Source organism: Petromyzon marinus, unplaced genomic scaffold, assembly GCF_048934315.1.
Source record: "Petromyzon marinus isolate PM22_M1 ecotype Great Lakes invasive population unplaced genomic scaffold, UKy_Petmar_22M1.pri1.0 PM_G_Scaffold_2, whole genome shotgun sequence".
NCBI lineage: Eukaryota > Metazoa > Chordata > Hyperoartia > Petromyzontiformes > Petromyzontidae > Petromyzon > Petromyzon marinus.
Genome location: NW_027422761.1, coordinates 5,278,801 through 5,301,899, shown reverse-complemented (window position 1 = coordinate 5,301,899; position 23,099 = coordinate 5,278,801).

The following is a 23,099-nucleotide window of genomic DNA, read 5'->3' as shown; positions in this document are numbered from 1 at the left end:
CAGCGATCCGATTGGTCGAGAGGCAAATCTGGGCGCGTCTCCGGCGATGGTGCGCTGCGATTGGTCAACAGTTGTCCTATGCTAATTTTGGTATGCTAATTAATTTTAATCTGTATGCTAATACAGTTTATTTATCCATACTCATTAAGTTGAATGTTTATCCTAAATTAGTTAAAAATTTATGCTCGTTTAGTTAACATTCTATGATAGTATCGTAATATTTTTATGCTATAATTACAGCAGGCATACTGACCGTAATGGTACCTGCTATGATAACAGCAGGCATACTGACTAGTGGTACCTGCTATAATTACATCAGTGCATACTGTGGTGGTACCTGCTTTCACTACAGCAGTGCATACTGACTGTGGTGGTACCTGCTAAGGTTACAGCAGTGCATACTGCTTAAATGCTTTATCATGTGTCGTGAATGTGATAGTTTCATCCCAGAAATGATGTCCTTGACCGGCGCAGAGCAGACATTTCACTTTGCCATCGAACCTGAGGTGGCACAGCATTAGCAATTCCAAGTTCTTTATGTGACCAATAGCAACGAATTATGTGGCAAGCATTTGAAATGAGTGGGTTATGACGTACTGTACTTCACTCTTATCGACCATTTACATAAGTCTGTGTTACTGGCGTTGTGCTGCCTCGGCTGGTACCAACTTCTTCTTTGACCACGTGGACCATGCGGATGAATGGTCTACGCAAGTCGAGCGACCGATGGAGAAGACCTATGGGGGCACGCGGCGGGAGACTCTCAGGCGAAATCGTGGAAGTCGCGTGACAGAGGCCACGCGTAGAGGATAGACGCATGCTGGCGAGATGTCGTCTTCAGTTTAATTTAAGTTTCATGTGTTAGGTGTGGAGCCCTGTGAGCCGTGTGGCTCTTGACTCGGGTGCAACCGCAACAAAACAAAAACGTGAACAAGAAACATCTTAAAGTGACTACGCGCAAACAGAAAAATCCAGGAAAAAAACAGCAGTCTTCCAAAAAAAACAACCGTATTTCAACGCTGTGTGCAGAAATCCCAGTGGGATGCAAGTCAAACAATAACAACCATAAGACAATTGAGATTAAAGTTATCAGGCTAACTCTGTACTACAATAAATGTGTTCAAAATCACCAAAACAAAGCTACAAAACACAATGTAACAGTGATTGACATAGGCTAGGCCATAACCGATTCAGACAATCGTCACCGGTCTTGGCCTTGAGCGGGGAATCCAACTGGTTGGCCGACTTCGTGGCGAAGCGTGTTCATCACGACACTACCGCTTCCCACATTTACACACTCACGCAAAGACAAATATCCCGCAGCACCTGCCCCGAGCACCTTAACAGACTGTTGGGGCAGGTGCTGTTAGCGGGCACCTGCCCCGAGCACCTTAACAGACTGTTTGGGCAGGTGCTGTTAGCGAGCACCTGCCCCGAGCACCTTAACAGACTGTTGGGGCAGGTGCTGTTAGCGGGCACCTGCCCCGAGCACTTTAACAGACTGTTGGGGCAGGTGCTGTTAGCGAGCACCTGTGAAGGTTAGCACGGCTTGGTGAATGAGTTATTGTGTGTGTGAGAACTTGAGAGGGTGGGCAGGTGGTTTTGTGATTGATTGGAATAAATCAATATTCTGATGAATTTGCAACTTGGTATCTGAATTCAATATTTGGACGGCAGAACGTGTATTTACATGCATATTCATGCGTGTCATGTATGAAGTGTATTTGTTGGGGTGTGTGTGTGCGCACCTTCTACCAACAGTCTGTTCATAAGGGTGCGCGAGGCGCGTGCTAGTGCTTCGTGTGCTGGGCTCCTCTCCGATTCGTGCGCCACGGAGCACGTGACGTGCCGTGCCGTCAGTCAAATAGCCGCGTTCTTGCGGCGCTCAGGATTCCCGAAGAATGACCTCGTACGAGAAGATTGCACAGAAAGACAGACATGGCGAGTGGAGCGAGTGTCGCTGTGTGTGTGTAGATTCCCGTGTGGGGAGTAGGCAGGGCTGTTGCGTCGCTAGAGGAATAGCGCGAATTTATATTCCAGTTGTTGAGTTCTTTTTTTAAAAGGTCATGGGCCTCCTCTACATCCACTCAGACTCAAAACGATTGCAGCATCTGATTCAACGTGTTAAAACATTACCAATGTGGAGACCTCCCCTTGAAGGCATCAGCGTAGGGGAGACAAAGGTGGCCAGGCGCGGTGTGCCGTGCTGGTCTTCAGCACAGCTCTGGCCCAAGGCTACCAGGGGGGGGATCTTCGTCTCTGCAGCTGTACGTGAAGAGCGTGCTTAATGGCACGCTTCACAATTTTTTTTTCCTCCGCCCCCGGTTCCCTCCCTTTTGACTCCGGATTCTGAGAAGCCTGCGAGGTCCTCATCCACAGCCGCTTGGGCCGAAGCGGTCGCGGTCTATGAGGCGAACCAAGGGTACTGAACATCTGTGAGAACGAGCTTTATAGTTCATCGTATTCCTCCAGTGTGAATATTGATTGAGATTCTGATTCTGACCAAAGGCAAGGACAGAAACCCCCCCCGTGTAGCCGTAACAGACTTGGGGCAGGTGCTCATCGCGAGTAACCAATCAACACCCACCACTCACTTGCTTCAGCGGGAAACAACTTGGACGTGCCCGCCCTTGCTCGACAGTAAACAATGATTTAATAGCGACGACGAGTACATTCACACGTAGAGTGACGCACCTTGAATGACGACATTCAAGGTGCGTCACTCTTCGGCCTGTGGCCGTATCTCCCAGCAATTTGCCTCTGTGGTTTCTCCTCTTAAACACCTGGCGAGTTGCTATCTCTTAAACATGTAATTTGGCAAGGATAGTCTCGGTAACAATAAGTAAATCAATGGTAAATGAGCGCTAATTTTACAAGTGTAGAGGATTCTCACGACGTTTCGACTGCAACGCAAGCAGTCATCATCAGGTGTGAAAATCAACGGCAAGAAACATTTGAGAGAAGTGGCGGTTTGTATTTATTTATTTTCTTGAAATGAAAGATGTCGAGCATCCTGAGCTAGCAAACACTGAGTGGCTCCTGAAGTTGTACTATCTTGTGGACATGACTGGACATCTGAACCAGCTCAATGTGAAAATGCAAGGCATTGGAAATACAGTCTTATCCCTTCAACAAGCAGTGTTTGCATTTGAAAACAAGCTGGAACTCTTCATCGTGGATATTGAAAAAGGTCGTTTACTGCACCATGAAAAACTGAGCGAATTTAAAGATGCGTGCACAGCAAGTGACCCCGTTTAACATTTTGTTCTCCAGCAGCTAGCTGGCTTCACATCTGATCTCCAGCAGTCATTCAAAGCACGCTTTGGAGAATTTCGTGAGCACACTCGTCTTTTCAAGTTCATCACTCATCCACACGAGTGTTCAGTGGACAAAGCCGACCTGAGTTACATCCCTGGTGTCTCCATCAGAGATTTTGAGCTGGAAGTTGCTGACCTGAAGGCTTCAGACATGTGGGTGAATAAGTTCAAGTCACTGAATGAAGCTTTGGAAAGACTTGAACGACAGCAAGCAGAGCTGGCGAGCAAACACAAGTGGACAGAAATGAAAAAAACTTCAACCTGCAGACCAGCTGATTGTCAAAACATGGAACGCGCTTCCTGTCACATACCACACACTGCAGCGTGAGTATTGCTTTATTGACCATGTTTGGTTCTACATATTCATGTGAGCAGTCGTTCTCACATCTAAAAAACATCAAGACCAACCTACGATCCCGTTTAACGGATGAAAGCCTCAACGCCTGCATGAAGCTTAACCTCACCACGTAACAACCAGACTACAAAGCCATCAGCAAAACAATGCAGCACCAGAAGTCGCATGAATGGTAAGAAGTATTTTATTTATTATTAGTTGTTGGTATAACGTTATAAAAAAGGATACATTCAGAGACTTATTATATTCTAAAATTGGTGGTCTTAGTTAAAAATACACGCATTTAGTTGTATTCAGTGTTAAAAAAGTATATGGCTCTCACGGAAATTTATTTTAAAATGTGGCTTTCATGGCTCTCTCAGCCAAAAAGGTTCCCAACCCCTGGTGTAGTGTATAATAGTGTAGTGTATAATAGTGTATTGTATAGTAGTGTATATTGTAGTGTATAAGTGTATAGTGTAGTGTATAATAGTGTAGTGTATAATAGTGTATTGTATAGTAGTGTATAGTAGTGTAGTGTATAGTAGTGTATAGTGTAGTGTATATTGTAGTGTATAAGTGTATAGTGTAGTGTATAATAGTGTATATTGTAGTGTATAGTAGTGTATATTGTAGTGTATAAGTGTATAGTGTAGTGTATAATAGTGTAGTGTATAATAGTGTATTGTATAGTAGTGTATAGTTGTGTATATTGTAGTGTATAAGTGTATAGTGTAGTGTATAGTAGTGTATTGTATAGTGTATAATAGTGTTTAGTGTAGTGTTTAGTGTAGTGTATAGTGTAGTGTATAGTGTAGTGTATAGTAGCGTAGTGTATAGTAGTGTAGTGTATAGTGTAGTGTATAGTAGCGTAGTGTATAGTAGTGTAGTGTATAGTGTAATGTATAGTAGTGTAGTGTATAGTGTAGTGTATAGTTTAGTATATAGTGTTGTGTATAGTGTAGTGTATAGTAGTGTAGTACGCACACTGTTGCACATGGTTCGCTCATGTGGGTGTGTAGTGGAACGCACTGCTCATTAAAACATTGCCTCGTTACGTGGTAAATGCTGCGGCACAACAGGAGGGAACTGCAGGGATGAGGCTCTCCGCTCTTTGTGCTGTGAATTAAAACAGCGCCAGGGTGGAGCGTCCCGTCCCTACAGCTCGTAGCTGTGACGGAGCGAGAGTGATCAGCGGACAGCCACCATGGTTGCCAGGTAAGGGGAGACTTCACCCGGAACTCTCCTCCACACGTGTTCCCTATGAACATTGTTGCAATAAACGTACGATCAGGAATCTTTAAAATATCCAACCTTTGTTGTTCCGCAAGAATATTAACGCTCAAACTTGTATCGAACTCTTCATGAATTCACTTGGTCAAACAGTTCAGGTACTCGGCAAAGCATTTCACCACCCGGTATGCAACAGTTAAACAATCTACTCCAAATCAACACCGAAATGTCAAATTATCATCCACCATTGACTTCCACATCGATGAAAGCCATTTGCCATGACGTCCAAGCCATTAAACACCGGAACAACGAACGTGCCATTCAAGTACATCTTGAAACCCATTATCTGAAGTAGTTTGTATTAAACAATAACTAAATAATAGAAACACGTTTACAATATTGAGCGAAGTTATAGTCACGGACATTTTCCAACTTTAGCTCAACAGGACCACAAAAGCTCAGATATGTGGTGCATAATAAATGAATAAATCTGATTGAAATCATCAACTGGCTAAACACTTTTCGATTTCAACATCACCTTATAAAAGAATAACATTTTAAATAAAAGCGCACAACTTTATCTATCTGTGATGAGCGCTGCACTTTCCGTTGTTTTCATGCAGGGGGCGCTGCAAACCGACGCACCCCCTGCATGGACAACGGAGGTGCAGGGACAGACGTTCGATTACGTTGGAATCGATCTGCAGACGGCGGTCTTCTCGCACGGCCAGCAGCTCCGTGTCGCCTTATCTCGATCCCGCAATCCCAAACAGGTGAAAGTCCGCATCGAACCGAACCCCCGACAAGGCCGTCTACTTAACGTTGAGAGAAAATTCTCTCGAAATGTCCTTTGCAATGAAGTCTTCCAGATGTAAATTGACACAAGCTTTTAATGAAAAAATAAAATCATCTAATTCAAAACACAACACATTTCAAAGATGTTTCATTTTAAAACTTCAAAACGGAGCATGGGGTGCTTGCGTGAATGCGTCCTTCGTGTGCAAATGTTGTGACTTTCCTGGCCTGAAGGCCGTCAACGTGTTGGACCCTTATTGGTGCACAGCGTCTCAACAACAGCAGTGGGGTTTGCTTCAACCGATAGGTAACGAACATCCAGACGTGAATCAGCAAGGTGCATTTCTAGTCCTAGTTAGAGAAAATCTACGTCAACACGTAAGACAAAACTACAATTCGTGTTGTAGAGAATGTACCTCCTCCTATACGTGTAACTTTCAAGTGGTATGCCTTGTAACTGATGAATGATCCGAGCGTGCTCCCTATTTCAAAGACAATGAGTTGCTCCAGAGGCAGACGCTTCGTGAAACACAAAAGTACCCTTTGACCTGTATCACAAGAACAACGGGTCTCACCCGAGTTCTCTGTACAGGTTACTTCCAAACACACACACACACACACTTTGTCCTAACATCACTTATTCAATGTTTGACCCTCAGACAAAATGTTACATGCACGCGCACAATCAGACACGGTATTCATTCTAAATCATTGACGGGCATATTAACAACATTCAATTACTGCAGCAAAATTGACTGCATCACGTTACATCGTATTAACAAGAAGTTATTTTACAAATACGCACCGCCTGCTTAACAGTGTATGTACAACGTACTATTGTTGCGTCATTCAAAACGAGTAGGCCGTTGCATGCTGGCGCCTGGGTCAAAATGTAGCAAATTCTAAACATTACGCTACAAATAGATCACGGCGTTTCGATGGCAACACAAGCAATCGTCATCAGGTGGGACAAGCACAGCAGCAATAAGAAACTGCTGGAGTAGGCGCCTACTACTTCAGCAGTTTCTCTTGCTGTGGTTGTCCCACCTGATGACGATTGCTCGTGTTGTGATCTAAACGCCGTGGTCTGTTATGTTTCTACCCACGTGGTGACTTTACCGAAAGAACTCAAGAGTGTGGATTCCTGCAGTCACGAAAGCTTCGAATCAAGATTGCCTACAAACTACACAACTGAGATGACACATCAATCATCGTCCCCTACTGACAGGCTCTTGTCAACATGCAGACCAGTGCAGGGCCACCACCTTGTGCCACACAGGGGCAGCTGCTACTTGGGGATGCTCTTTGAGTGTTTCAGACGAGGTACGACACAAAACTCCGAGTTGCCGAGGCGATTAAGCGAGCAAATCGTAAAAGCAATTATCATGAGAACATCGTGAATGCTTGGGAGCTTATTGGCTCTCGCTCCTGGTGAGAGATTGACCCAACCCACAGGTCCACAAAGACTGGCCGCTCTTACTCTGCAGGTTGAACCTAGGAAATGAGTGTTCAACTTCACATTCTTGTCATTAAAGGCCTGTGACAAAGGTGCATCTATTGTAGCGACATCGTCTCTGGCTTACACATCTACCGGGTCTCCACTTGACTTTGTATTGTCTCGGAGGAAGTCCACCCACACCTCCACTTCCACAAACTGCTGGGAGTTGCCTCGCTCTGCCTCACAGTCAGAATTCTCCTCCTGCTTCACGTTGCCTCCATCGATGTGAAGGTCCCATTTTGGAGTTTCATCTTCATCTTCACATTTCACCTTCACTTCTTCCCTCTTCACCATCACCTCTTCCCTTTTCACCATCACGTCTTCGCTCTTCACCATCACCTCTTCATATTTCACCTCGATACCTTTAAAAGTGTCCAAGCTGGGATTTTCTTCCGGTTCGTGTTTCATGAGGGATGGGCTTATTGTGGCACTTTGACTTTCACAAGCTGATTTCAAACTCCTCTCCTTGTGGATCTTCTGATGCTTCTGTGTTCTCTGGTGTACTTGAAGATTTGATGAATGTGCAAATGCCTTCACGCACACACTGCACTTGAAGGGTTTCTCTCCCGTGTGTGTTCTCTGGTGTACTTTAAGATGTGGTGACTGTGCAAACGCTTTCCCGCACAGAGTGCACTTGAAGGGTTTCTCTCCCGTGTGTGTTCTCTGGTGTATTACAAGATTACATGAATCTGAAAATGTCTTCCCACACACACTGCACTTGAAGGGTTTCTCTCCCGTGTGTGTTCTCTGGTGTTTTTTAAGAGGAGATGAATCTGAAAATGCCTTCCCACACACACTGCACTTGAAGGGTTTCTCTCCCGTGTGTGTTCTCTGGTGTGTCACAAGATTACATGACTGTGTAAACGCAATCCAGCACATTGTGCACCTGAAGGGTTTCTCTCCCGTGTGTGTTCTCTGGTGTTTTACAAGAGCAGATGAATCTGAAAATGGCTTCCCACACACACTGCACTTGAAGGGTTTCTCTCCCGTGTGTGTTATCTGGTGTACTTTAAGATGTGGTGACTGTGCAAATGCCTTCCCGCACAGAGTGCACCTGAAGGGTTTCTCTCCCGTGTGTGTTCTCTGGTGGGTCTGAAGAACTGATGGCCATGCAAATGCCTTGTCACACACAGTGCACTTGAAGGGTTTCTCTCCTGTGTGAGTTCTCTGGTGCCGTGTCAAATTTCCAGTCCGGTCCGTGCTGTATGCACGCTGGTCGCATTGAGTTGTCGTACCGAGCTGCGCTGAGGGCCTTTGCTCCATCAGACCAATTCTGCAGAGGAAGCGTCAGCTGCAGACAGAAAAAAAGAATATCCACACCATCTACACGTCAGGCACAGAGGAATGCACACGAGACTTACACGTCTATACTTATTAATATATTCATGATGTAATGAAAAGTTTCCCAAATGCATCAGATTTGATGAACGTGCAAACGCCTTCCCGCACAGAGTGCACCTTAAGGGTTTCTCTCCACGGGCTGTTATGGCACACAATGAGAGGGAAAATGTCATTAATATGCCTTGAAGCCTTCATATCTTCAAGATGAATGTTAACTCAAAACTCTAAGCACACAATTTCGGCTGTCTGACTACAAAAGGAATATTTATGAAAGCTAAATTCAGCTGACATAGCAAAGGGTGTTGAAAACAATACTATTTGTGTTATGCAGAAATGCATAAATTAACGTTCAATCGGAACTTAGAGGTGTGAATCCAGGCTCAGATGTCCTTGAATGCTGTGGATGAACAGTTCCGACTTCAGCTGCATGTGTATGCTGTGTTCACCTCCTGTTTCCATTCTTATAAAGAGTTCCTTAGGAAAACAAAAATAAACTATTGTTTTGATATAACCTCCGTGTGCAGTAGAGTTAATAGACTTTACTGCAAACACAAACTTGACACTGTCACACACTGCCATGAGTAAACAGGTGGTGGTGTGACCAGAACCATGCCTGGCCACCTTCATCTGCTCAGCATTAATTCTTCCTCACTCCACCAAGTAATGAATCGAGGATCAATCAACATAGCCGAGGCTATCCGTGTCTCTGTGTCTCTCTCCCCATGGTGAAGGTGTTCCCCTCCACATATTCAGAGCCAACAGCGGCACGCGCTTAGTGACTTTGACCGATAGATACATTGACGCACGTATTGTTGGTTTTTTCAGTAAAGTCACGTAGATAGAAAATAAAAATAACAGATTAAATTCAATAAGATAAAGACCACTTGTGTTGCGATCAAAACGTCGTGGGTTTTTTGCTTCATTTAAATTTTTTTCATTTAATTTAGCATCCGTTATTTTTATTTAATTTTCTATCTACGTGACTTTACCGAAAGAACCAAGAATATTAATTCCTGCAGTCACCAAAGTTTTAAGTTAAAACATTCACACACGTTGACAAAGCCTCACCTTGTGTTGTTTGGGCAGGTCGCTTCTGATAACAAGAGCGGTATAGCAGCTCAAGCGGGCTTGGCCTGGTGAAAACAAAAGAAAATAAAAACTGCGTGAATATTTACAATAAAACAAAGTTACAAAGTGGCGAGCCGGGTGAAGACAAATTAAACTTTAGCGAGATAATTAAAGTAAACGCAATCAGGCGAGGGCAGGGGGCAAGGCCCCGCGTGGCTAGGCCCCGCGTTGTAAAGTTCCAACCTGGACATCGATTCCCATGCTCGCTGCTACTCAACTGACATCCCTACGAGAGAGAGAGGCTCTACCTTGGTAAACAACAACAACAACCACCACCACAACGACCACCACCACCACAACGATGAGAATTTCTCATCTCGGATTTCAGTGCAAGCGCGCACACGGCAGCTTCCTGTTGCCTCGCGACAGCAGGAAGTAGTATGACGTCACTTCCCTCCCACGAGCGGCTCTGTAACTGAATAAATTATATTCTTAGTTTTTTCGGTAAAGTCACGTTGAAGAGAAACAACAAAATAACAAAATATATAAAACAATAAAAAATTCTCACGACGTTTCGACCATAACTCAAACGGTCATCATCAGGTGTGTCGGTTTGCATAAATTTATTTTTAAAACGGCACATTTATTTATTTATATATAAAAAAAAACGTTGGCGTCACGCGCAGCGATTGGCAGTTTGCCCAGGACTAGTCCATCTATTTTTTTTAAAAGAGGAGGGGGGAGACGAAATTTTTTATAATGTATGCTGTCTGAAAGCCACTGTAAGCGTGAACAATCAATCAAGAACTGAAATGATTTATCAAATCTTTCCAATGATTGCTAAGATAGAATCCATCTTCTCGGTTGAAATTGTCTCTGTGCTTGTATATGTGGATAGCCTCATGAACGAATCTCTCATGGAAGCCAGATGGCTTACAAAGAACCTCCGTCTTGGAAAAGTCAATGGCATGTGAGCCTACTGAATTAGAACAATGATCTGCTACGGCCGAGGTGTTGGTCCTACCGTGTTTAAGGTCTGCTTTATGTTCACGAATGCGGTCCGAGACATGGGGTTTGGTTTCTCCAATGTAACTACTACCACAGAGGCAACTTAGTTTGTAGACACCAGGGTATTGTATGTCCGGAATCACATCTTTTACAGACGGAACCAGATCACGGATTTTATGTAATGTGTTATATAAATAAATAAATGTGCCGTTTTAAAAATAAATTTATGCAAACCGACACACCTGATGATGACCGTTTGAGTTATGGTCGAAACGTCGTGAGAATTTTTTATTGTTTTATATATTTTGTTATTTTGTTGTTTCTCTTCAACGTGACTTTACCGAAAAAACTAAGAATATGAATTACTGCAGTCACGAAAGCTTTAAATCAAAATTTGAATAAATTATGTTAATGAGGCCGGCCCATATCTCGAGCGATGGAGCCGTGGGCGCTGAACCCGTCGCAATAAACTCGCGACGGCTTTAACGGATACATTATGTTAACGAACCACCAGTCACTGGGCGTAGCTTTGCCCAAATAAGGATTGCCACTGGAACGATATTGGCAGTGACCCGAGCGGAGGCGACGTCACGCTCAAGAGCGCGGTGGACGGGGGAGGGATGAATACCTTGGTGACACTACGTCACTAGCAAGGTACACCTCACCCTGGCGTTTCACGCCAATGAGGTAATGCAGAGTGGTGACGTCACAGAGTTGAAGTTTAAGTTTATTTAGATTCATTTTCCATTGCTCCTTCCCATGGGTGTGTGAGCTCAGCTACAACGTGGACATTATTGTGTATACACTGTGTGTGTATACACTGTGTGTGTGTACACTATGTGTACACTATGTGTATAAACTGTGTGTGTACACTGTGTGTATGTACACTATGTGTATACACTGTGTGTCACTGTCAGTGTGTGTCACTGTGTGTCACTGCCTGGCACAAGCTTCGTGGTGACGTCACCACCACTTAGTGGCGAATGGCGATTGTTGTTGTGTCACTGTGTCACTGTGCGCGTGTGTACACTGTGTGTGTGTACACTGTGTGTACACTGTATCACTGTGTCACTGTGTGTGTACAGTGTGTGCACTGTATGTACAGTGTGTACACTGTGTGTGTGTGTGTACACTGTGTGTGTACACTGTGTTTGTGTACACTGTGTATACACTGTGTGTGTACACTGTGTATACACTATGTGTATAGTGTGTACACTGTGTACACTCTGTGTGTACACTGTGTGTATACACTGTGTGTGTACACTGTGTGTGTACACTGTGTGTGTACAGTGTGTGTGTACACTGTGTATACACTGTGTGTACACTGTTTGTGTACACTGTGTGTGTGTACACTGTGTGTACACTGTCTGTGTGTACACTGTGTGTGTACACTGTTTGTGTACACTGTGTGTGTACACTGTGTGTACACTGTGTGTACAGTGTGTGTACACTGTGTGTGTGTACACTGTGTGTATACTGTGTGTGCACACTGTGTGTACACTGTGTGTGTACACTGTGTGTCCGCATTGAACCGAACCCCCGGCAAGGCCATCTACTTAATGACGAGAGAAAATTCACACGAAATGTCCTTTTCAATGAAGTCTTCCAGATGTAAATTGATACAAGCTTTTAATGAAGAAATACAATCATCTAATTCAAAACACAACACAATTCAAAGATGTTCCATTTTAAAACTTCAAAACGGAGCATGGGGTGCTTACGTGAATGCGTCCTTCGTGTGCAAATGTTGTGACTTTCCTGGCCTGAAGGCCGTCAATGTGTTGGACCATTAAATGATGCACAGCGTCTCAACAACAGCAGTGGGGTTTGCTTCAACCGATGGTTACGAACATCCAGACGTGAATCAGCAAGGAGCATTTCTAGTCCCAGTTAGAAAAAATCTACGTCAACACGTAAGACAAAACTACAATTCGTGTTGTAGAGAATGTACCTCCTCCTATACGTTTAAGTTTCAAGTGGTATGCCTTGTAACTGATGAATGATCCAAGCGTGCTCCCTATTTCAAAGACAATGAGTTGCTCCAGAGGCAGACGCTTCGTGAAACACAAAAGTACCCTTTGACCTGTATCACAAGAACGGGTCTCAACCGAGTTCTCTGTACAGGTTACTTCCAAAACACACACATTGTCCTAACATCACTTATTCATTGTTTGACCCTCATACAAAATGTTACACGTACGCGCACAATCAGACAAGTATTAATTCTAAATTATTGACGGGCATATTAACATTGATTACTGCAGCGAAATTGACTGCATCACGTTACATCGTATTAACAAGAAGTTATTTTACAAATACGCACCGTCTGCTTAACAGTGTATGTACAACGTACTATTGTTGCGTCATTCAAAACGAGTAGGCCGTTGCATGCTGGCGTCTGGGTCAAAATGTATCAAATTCTAAACATTACGCTACAAATAATAGATCACGGCGCTTCGATGACAACACAAGCAATCATCATCAGGTGGGACAAGCACAGCAGCAAGAAGAAGAAACTGCTGGAGTAGGCGCCTACTACTTCAGCAGTTTCTCTTGCTGTGGTTGTCCCACCTGATGACGATTGCTTGTGTTGTGATCTAAACGCTGTGATCTGTTATGTTTCTACCCACGTGGTGACTTTACCGAAAGAACTCAGGAGTGTGGATTCCTGCAGTCACGAAAGCTTCGAATCAAGATTGCCTACAAACTACACAACTGAGATGACGCATCAATCATTGCCCCCTACTGACAGGCTCTTGTCCACATGCAGGCTGGTGCAGGGCCACCACCTTGTGCCACACAGGGGCAGCTGCTACTTGGGGATGCTCTTCGAGTGTTTCAGACGAGTTACGACACAAAACTCCGAGTTGCTGAGGCGGTTAAGCAAGCACCGTGTAAATGCAAATATTATAACATAGTGAATGCTTGGGAGCTTATTGTCTCTCGCTCCTGGTTAGAGATCTACCCAACCCACAGGTCCACAAAGACTGGCCGCCCTTACTCTGCAGGTTGAACCTAGGAATTGAGTGTTCAACTTCACGTTCTTGTCATTAAAGGCCTGTGACAAAGGTGCATCTATTGTAGCGACATCGTCTGAAGCTTACACATCTACCGGGTCTCCACTTGACTTTGTATTGTCTAGGAGCAAGTCCACCCACACCTCCACTTCCACAAACTGCTGGGAGTTGCCTCGCTCTGCCTCACAGTAAGAATTCTCCTCCTGCTTCACGTTGCCTCCATCGATGTGAAGGTCGGATTTTGAAGTTGAATCTTCATCTTCACATTTAACCTGCTCTTCTTTGCTCTTCACCATCACTTCTTCCCTCTTCACCATCACTTCTTCGCTCATCACTTCTTCCCTCTTCACCATCACCTCTTCACATTTCACCTCGATACCTTTAAGTGTCAAAGCTGGGATTTTCCTCCGGTTCTTGTTTCATGAGGGATGGGCTCATTGCGGCACTTTGACTTTCACAAGCTGATTTCAGACCCCACTCCTTGTGGATCTTCTGATGCTTCTGTGTTCTCTGGTGTACTTGAAGATTTGATGAATGTGTAAACGCCTTCCTGCAGAGTGCACCTGAAGAGTTTCTCTCCCGTGTGTGTTCTCTGGTGTACTTTAAGATGTGGTGACTGTGAAAATGCCTTCCCGCACAGAGTGCACTTGAAGGGTTTCTCTCCTGTGTGTGTTCTCTGGTGTTTTTGAAGAACAGATGACTGTGAAAATGCCTTTCCACACACACTGCACTTGAAGGGTTTCTCTCCTGTGTGTGCTCTCTGGTGTCTTTGAAGATGTGACACATGTACAAACGCCATCCTGCACAGAATGCACCTGAAGGGTTTCTCTCCCGTGTGTGTTCTCTCGTGTCTTTGAAGATGTGACACATGTACAAACGCCATCCTGCACAGAATGCACCTGAAGGGTTTCTCTCCTGTGTGTGTTCTCTGGTGTACTTTAAGATGTGATGAATCTGCAAACGCCATCCCGCACAGAGTGCACCTGAAGGGTTCCTCTCCCGTGTGTGTTCTCTCGTGTCTTTGAAGATGTGACACATGTACAAACGCCATCCTGCACAGAATGCACCTGAAGGGTTTCTCTCCTGTGTGTGTTCTCTGGTGTACTTTAAGATGTGATGACTGTGCAAACGCCATCCCGCACAGAGTGCACCTGAAGGGTTTCTCTCCTGTGTGTGTTCTCTGGTGTGTTACAAGATGCCATGAATCTGAAAACGCCTTCCCACACAGAGTACACTTGAAGGGTTTCTCTCCCGTGTGTGTTCTCTGGTGTTTTTTAAGAACAGATGACAGTGAAAATGCCTTCCCACACACACTGCACTTGAAGGGTTTCTCTCCCGTGTGTGTTCTCTGGTGGGTCTCAAGAACTGATGGCCATGCAAATGCCTTGTCACACACAGTGCACTTGAAGGGTTTCTCTCCTGTGCGAGTTCTCTGGTGCTGTGTCCAATTTCCAGTCCGATCCGTGCTGTATGCACGCTGGTCGCAATGTTGACTTGTCGTACCAAGCTGCGCTGACTGCCTTTGCTCCATCAGACCAGCGTCAGCTGCATACAGAAAATAAGAATATACACACCATCTACACGTTAGTATCGAGGCACAGAGGAATGCATATATACAGTCACATGTGACTTACACGTCTACACTTATTCATATATTCATGATGTAGTGAAAAAGTGTCCCAAATTCATCACACGGGCTGTGATGGCACACAATGAGAGGGCAAATGGTTATAAACATGCCTGGAAGCCCTCGTATTTTCAAAATGAATGTTCACCAAAAACTCTAAGCACACAATTTCGGCTGTCTGGCTACAAAAGGAATATTTATGAGAGCTAAATTCAGCTGACATAGCAAAGGGTGTTGAAAACAATACTATTTGTGTTATGCAGAAATGCATGAATTAATGTTCAATCGCAACTCAGATGTCCTTGAATGCTGGGATGAACAGTTCCGACTTCAGCTGCATGTGTGTGCTGTGTTCACATCCTGTTTCCATTCTTAGTAAGAGTTCCAGACGAAAACAAAAATAAACTATTGTTTTGATATAACCTCCGTGTTCAATAGAGTTGATAGACTTCACTGCAAATACAAACTTGACACTGTCACACACTGGCGGTGGCGTGTCTAGAATCATGCCTGGCCACCTTCATCTGCTCAGCATTAGTGCTTACTCACTACACCAAGTAATTAATCGAGGATCAATGAACATAGCCGAGGCTAACTGGTGAGATGTTAACTACCTCACCTGGTATACAGGAAGTCGTGGGTTCGATCCCGACCCTGACGCCTGCTGTATATTTTGAGTTTGCGTGTCACTCCGTTTAGCGTCTTTGACCGATAGACATTGACACGTGTATTCTTGGTTCTTTCTGTAAAGTTACATAGACAGACAATAACAATAACAGATAATACAATTACATTAAATAAAGACCACTTGTGTTGCAATCAAAACGTATTTTTTTGCTTTATTTACTATTTCTTATGTTTATTATGTTATTGTTATTTTATTTTCTATCTACGTGACTTTACCGAAAGAACCACGAATATTAATTCCTGCAGTCACCAAAGTTTTAAGTCAAAACATTCACACACGTTGACAAAGCCTCACCTTGTGTTGTTGTGGGCAGGTCGCTTCTGATAACAAGAGCGGTATAGCAGCTCAAGCGGGCTTGGCCTGGTAACAAAAGAACGAAAATCAAAACTGCGTGAATATTGACAATAAAACAAAGTTACAAAGTGACGAGCCGGGTGAAGACAAATTAAACTTAAGCGAGATAATTAAAGTGAACGCAATCAGGCGAGGGCAGGAGGCAAGGCCACGCGTGGCTAGGCCCCGCGTTGTAAAGTTCCAACCTGGACATCGATTCCCATGCTCGCTGCTACTCAACTGACATCCCTACGAGAGAGAGGCTCTACCTTGGTAAACAACCACCACCACCATGAGTATTTCTCACCTCGGATTTCAGTGCAAGCGCGGATCGGCAGCCTCCTGTTACCTCGCGACATCACGCGGGTAAGCAGGTAACATGACATCACTTCCGGGGTAAGGGACACACCCCTTCCACAATGAGCCACTCTGTAACTGAATAAATTATGTTAATGAACCCAGCCCATATGTCGAGGGATGGGGCGTGGCTGCTGAACCCGTCGCAATAAACACTCGACGGCTTCAAATACATTATGTTAATGAACCGCCAGTCACTGGGCGTAGCTTTGCCCAAATAAGGATTGCCACTGGATTGATATCGGCAGTGACCCAAGCGGAGGTGACGTCACGCTTAAGAGCGCCGTGGACGGGGTTGGGGGAGTGTGAATACCTTGGTGACATGACGTCACTAGCGAGGTACACCTCCAGCTGGCACTTCATGCCGATGAGGTCATGGGGATGGAGTTTAAGTTGATTTAGATTCATTGTCCATTGCCCCTTCCCTTGAGTGCGTGAACTCAGCAACAACAACGTGGACATTATTGTGTATACGTACACACTGTGTACACTTTGAGGCCACGTGAAGCGTCAAAGGCTCGCTGGAAGGAGGAAGTCGCGTGACAGACTCAGCAGTTGCGATGGGTTAACCGACGGATGGCTATCGATAAGAAATCACATATCCCCGAGTCTCACCTGTTAGTGGCACCGCCTCACGCTGTTGTGGATCCCCACGTGGCTCGGAGCCTCAAAAGCTCCGTGACTCCTGGGTGGTGATACAAAGACCCCCCGTGTAGCCTTAACAGACTGTTGGGGCAAGTGCTGTTAGCAAGTATCAGCTACACCTATGAAGGCCGGCGCGGCACGCGAAGGGAATGGGTGGCCAGCACCGTGCCCGACCGCCTTTGTCTCCCCAGTAATGATGTTTGCACACCACACCGGGTACTCACTTGAGGCTGAGTCGACCTAGGGGAGGCCCAGAACCGGTTCAAATAATCGTCACTGGGTGTTGGCTGTGAGCGGGAATCAAACTCGGGTCGTTATGTTCGTAGAGCAGCGCACTAACCGCTAGACTACCGCCACACACGTTACACACACACACGCACAGTACACACACACACGCACAGTACACACACACACAGTACACACACACACGCACAGTGCACACACACACAGTACACACACACAGTACACACACACAGCACACACACACGGTGCACACACACGCACGACACATACGCACAGTACACACACACACGCATGACACACACGCACAGTACATACACACACACACAGTACACACACACGGTGCACACACACGCACAGTACACACACACACAGTACACACACACACGCACAGTACACACACACAGTATACACACACACACGCACAGTACACACACACACACACAGTACACACACACGCACGACACACACACACGCACAGTACACACAAACGCATGACACGCACACACGCACAGTACACACACACACGCACAATACACACACACGGTGCACAAATAGTGTCACCGTGTGTGTGTCATCACGTCACCGTGTGTGTGTGTCACCGTACGTGTCACAGCGTCACCGTGTGTGTGTCACCTGCGTGGCCAGAACGAGCGACGGCGTCCCCCGGCACCTCGCTCCCTGCACAGCGACAGCGGAGAGTCACCGTGGTGAGTAGGAGAGAGTCACCGTGGTGAGTAGGAGAGTCACCGTGGTGAGTAGGAGAGGGTCACCGTGGTGAGTAGGAGAGTGTTACCGTGGTGAGTAGGAGAGAGTCACCGTGGTGAGTAGGAGAGTGTTACCGTGGTGAGTAGGAGAGAGTCACCGTGGTGAGTAGGAGAGTCACCGTGGTGAGTAGGAGAGAGTCACCGTGGTGAGTAGGAGAGAGTCACCGTGGTGAGTAGGAGAGAGTCACCGTGGTGAGTAGGAGAGAGTCACCGTGGTGAGTAGGAGAGAGTCACCGTGGTGAGTAGGAGAGAGTCACCGTGATGAGTAGGAGAGTCACCGTGGTGAGTAGGAGAGAGTCACCGTGGTGAGTAGGAGAGTGTTACCGTGGTGAGTAGGAGAGAGTCACCGTGGTGAGTAGGAGAGAGTCACCGTGGTGAGTAGGAGAGAGTCACCGTGGTGAGTAGGACAGTGTTACCGTGGTGAGTAGGAGAGAGTCACCGTGGTGAGTAGGACAGTGTTACCGTGGTGAGTAGGAGAGTCACCGTGGTGAGTAGGAGAGAGTCACCGTGGTGAGTAGGAGAGAGTCACCGTGGTGAGTAGGAAAGAATCACCGTGGTGAGTAGGAGAGAGTCACCGTGGTGAGTAGGAGAGAGTCACCGTGGTGAGTAGGAGAGAGTCACCGTGTTGAGTAGGAGAGCGAACATTACCGTGGTGAGTAGGAGCGCGAGCGTCGACCCTGCTCGTCGTACCGTGGGGAACCGTGGTGTTGCTCCTTCGTCGCCATCTGCTTGGGGGCTGGGACACACACACACAGAGATACACATACACACACACATACACACACACATACACACATACACACACATACAACAACAACAACCGCCATTCGCCACTAAGTGGCGGTGACATCACCACGACGCTTGTGCCAGGCCATGTGCACCTTGAGGCCACGTGAAATGTCGAACGCCCGCTGGCAGGAGGTCATGGGGCAGACCCAGGTGCCACGGGTCGACTGACTGAGATGACTGGCTGATGCACCACCTGTGCCCCCTACTGTGCCAACTTGCTGTGCTTCAGCCACCCGGCGCTCCGCTCGTTGTTGTGAGCGTCGCTCCTCCGCCCTCCGTTGTTGTTGGAAGGCGACTGCCTCCAACTGCCCAGTGGCGTCCTTCACGAGCCTCTTCCACAGAGGCCGATCTTGACACCGCTGGTACCAGTCACCGGCAAGCCCACTCAGCTCCACGTCCTCCTGTACCACATCACTCCATCTCTTCTCTAGCCCGTGCCGCGCCCGTTCGATCCGGCTGAACAAAAGCTGTTTCGGCATGCGGTGGCTGGGCATGCGGGCTACATGACCCAGCCAACACAGCCTTGCCTGCCGGAGGAGCTCAGCAATGGGACTTTGCCCAGATTTTTCACACACAGATACACACACATATACATACAGATACACACGTAGAGATACATACACACACAGATACACGCACAGATACATACACACAGACACACATTTAGATAGAGACGCACAGATACATATACACACAGAGAGATACATACACACATAAATACACACACAGACACACACACCACCACACTCACCACACTAACCACCACCACACAACGACACTCACCATCACACTAAGCACACTCACCACCACCAGACCACCGTGGCACTCACTCTTGCGGTCCCCCTCAGCTAACTGGATCTTGATCTGCTTCCCATGCACCCACGTGCAGCCCATGTTGAACACGGCGTACTCGGCGTCATGGACATTGAAAAACCTGGAGCCGCACCGCTAAGGACAATTCACTTTGCCAGCAGCAGCAGCAGCAGCAACAACAGCAACAGTGGTAGCAGCAGTAGTAGCAGCAGTGGGGGTAGCAGTAGTAGCAGCAGTGGTGGTAGCAGTACACTACACTATACACTAAACACTAGTAACTAATTGGCATGTTGTTTACATGAAATACCTTACTGGCTGTGTCGGGTGGTGGAGGGTTACGACACAACATTTATACTTAACGCGATCTAACCCAAAAACCTTTTATCATGAATATTGGACGTGAAAGCCTGCTAGGTGTTAAACAAAACTGTCAATGTCATAGTGGGTTTACTCTCTAACACACCGGTTGGTGCTGGACTAGTATACTAAAAACACACTACACTATACACTACTACACTATATACTACTACACTATACACTACTACATTATACACTACACTATACACAAGATACTTTGATGAATAAAATGCAATAACTACACTATACACTACTACACTACACTATACACTACACTATACACTACTACACTATACACTACTACACTATACACTACTACACTACACTATAGACTACTACACTACACTATACAGTACTACACTATACACTACTACACTACACTATACACTACTACACTATACACTACTACTCTATACACTACACTATACACTAGTAGTGATTACACTATACACTATACACTACTACATTATACATTACTACACTATACACTACTATACAGTACTACACTATACACTACTACACACTACACTACACTATACAGTACTACACTATACACTACTACACTATACACTACTACACTACACTATACACTACACTACACTATACAGTACTACACTACACTATATAGTACTACACTATACACTACTACACGATACACTCACTCACCACTTACTCACTCACCACTCACTCACTCACCACTTACTCACTCACCACTCAGTCCTCACCACTCACTCATCAACGCGCGCACAGCGCAGTAAACATCCCACACACTCACCACTCACTCACTCACTCACCACTCAGTCCTCACCACTTACTCACTCAGCACAGGGCAGTCAACATCCCACACACTCACCACTCACTCACCACTCACTCAGTCCTCACCACTCAGCACAGGGCAGTCAACATCTCACACACTCACCACTCACTCACCACTCACTCACCACTCACTCACTCACCACTCAGTCCTCACCACTCACTCATCAACGCGCGCACAGGGCAGTAAACATCCCACACACTCACCACTCACTCACTCACTCACCACTCACTCACCACTCACTCACTCACCATTCACTCACCACTCACTCAGCACAGGGCATTTCCTAGCCGCGGTGGATAGGCAGATGTTAACTACCTCGCCTGGTATGCTGGAGTTTGTGGGTTTGATCCTAGACCTTGACGATGCCTCCTGCTGCTGTGTATTTAGAGTCTGTGTCTCGGTGATTTGATGTTAACTACCTCCTCCACATTGAGAATCAACGTCTCCACGAGTTTAGAGTATTTGGCCGCCGCTCTAAATTCCCACACTGTGATGATGGTGATGTCAGCCACTTGGTTGAGCTGTTATCGTTTGTGATCGCCAGGTAGCGATCCTGAACAAAGAGCTACACAGCAGCTGAGTCGGGCGTTACACCTGGTCACATAAACATCGTTTAGTTTACATTCTTGGTTCTTTCGGTAAAGTCACCACGTAGAAGGGGAACATAAAAAATGATAAAAATATAAAACAATAAAATTCTCACGTTTCGACTGCAACACAAGAAGCAATCATCATCAGGTGTGAAAACCACAGCAAGAAAATTTGAAAAAAGTGGCGTTTTTTTTTACTACTACACCTGATGATGATTGCTTGTGTTGCAGTCGAAACATGAGAATTTTATTGTTTTATATTTTTATTATTTTATTGTTTCCCTTCTACGTGGTGACTTTACCGGAAGAACCAAGAATATGAATCCCTGCAGTCACGAAAGCTTTAAATGAAGATTTATAGTTTAGTTTAGATCTCTGTGGGTCTCTATGAGTATGGGTCTCAGTGGGTCTATGGGTCTCTATGAGCTTGTGTCTCTATAGGTGTCTCTCTATGTGTATGTTTGTATCTCTATGGGTCTGTGTATCTCTATGGGTCTGTGTATCTCTATGGGTCTCTATGTATCTCTATGGGTCTCTATGTATCTCTATGTATCTCTATGGGTCTCTGTGTATCTCTATGGGTCTCTGTGTATCTCTATGGGTCTCTATGTATCTCTATGGGTCTCTGTGTATCTCTATGCGTCTCTATGGGTCTCTGTGTATCTCTATGGGTCTCTATGTATGAACATCCCCACGTGATAAGATGGCCCAGCTGTTCGCTCGCGAACCAAAACAAACCCTTCCACCAGGTATAACAACTTAGAAGTAACGAGTAAACAATAACGAGTTTACAACAACAACCTAGCACCAAGTTAATTAAGTTTTAATCGTGAGCCGAGTTCGTTGAGGCCAATCGAGGCAAGTGGGGTGGGGTGGTGGAGCAGCCGAAGCCTGCGTGACTAGGCCGCAGCCTCGGCCTACTCGTCACCATACTCGCCCCTCCCTCCCCCTCGGCGTGGTCGTCCTCAGACGCCGCCGCCGCTGCTAGCGCCTCACTCACCGCGTGCTGGGAGGCAGCTCACTCACGTAGACGGAGCAGGAAGAGGAGCAGGAGGCGTTGACGGGGCGGTCATACTGCTGGGACATGATCACGGTGACCACGTCGCCTGGATGATGGGGGGCGGGGCAGGGCGGGGGGGGGGCGGAGCCTCTCACTACTGAAGTGGTGGGAGGAGTCTGTTGGTGGTGGGGTGACGTCACGGAGAGGGAGGTGCGAAGTGGTGACGTCACGAGGGTGGGTGGTAGGGTGACGTCACGGAGGCGGAGGTGCGAAGTGGTGACGTCACGGGGGTGGGTGAGGATTGTCACAGACTCATTGGTTTTTAACGGTAAAGTCACGTACGTAGGAATACCATAACATTATATTAAAACAAATCAATCATGACGTTTCGACCGCAACACAAGCGATCTTCCATCAGGCGTAAGAAACAAATCACGGAGGTAAATACAACAAGAAGATGAGAGA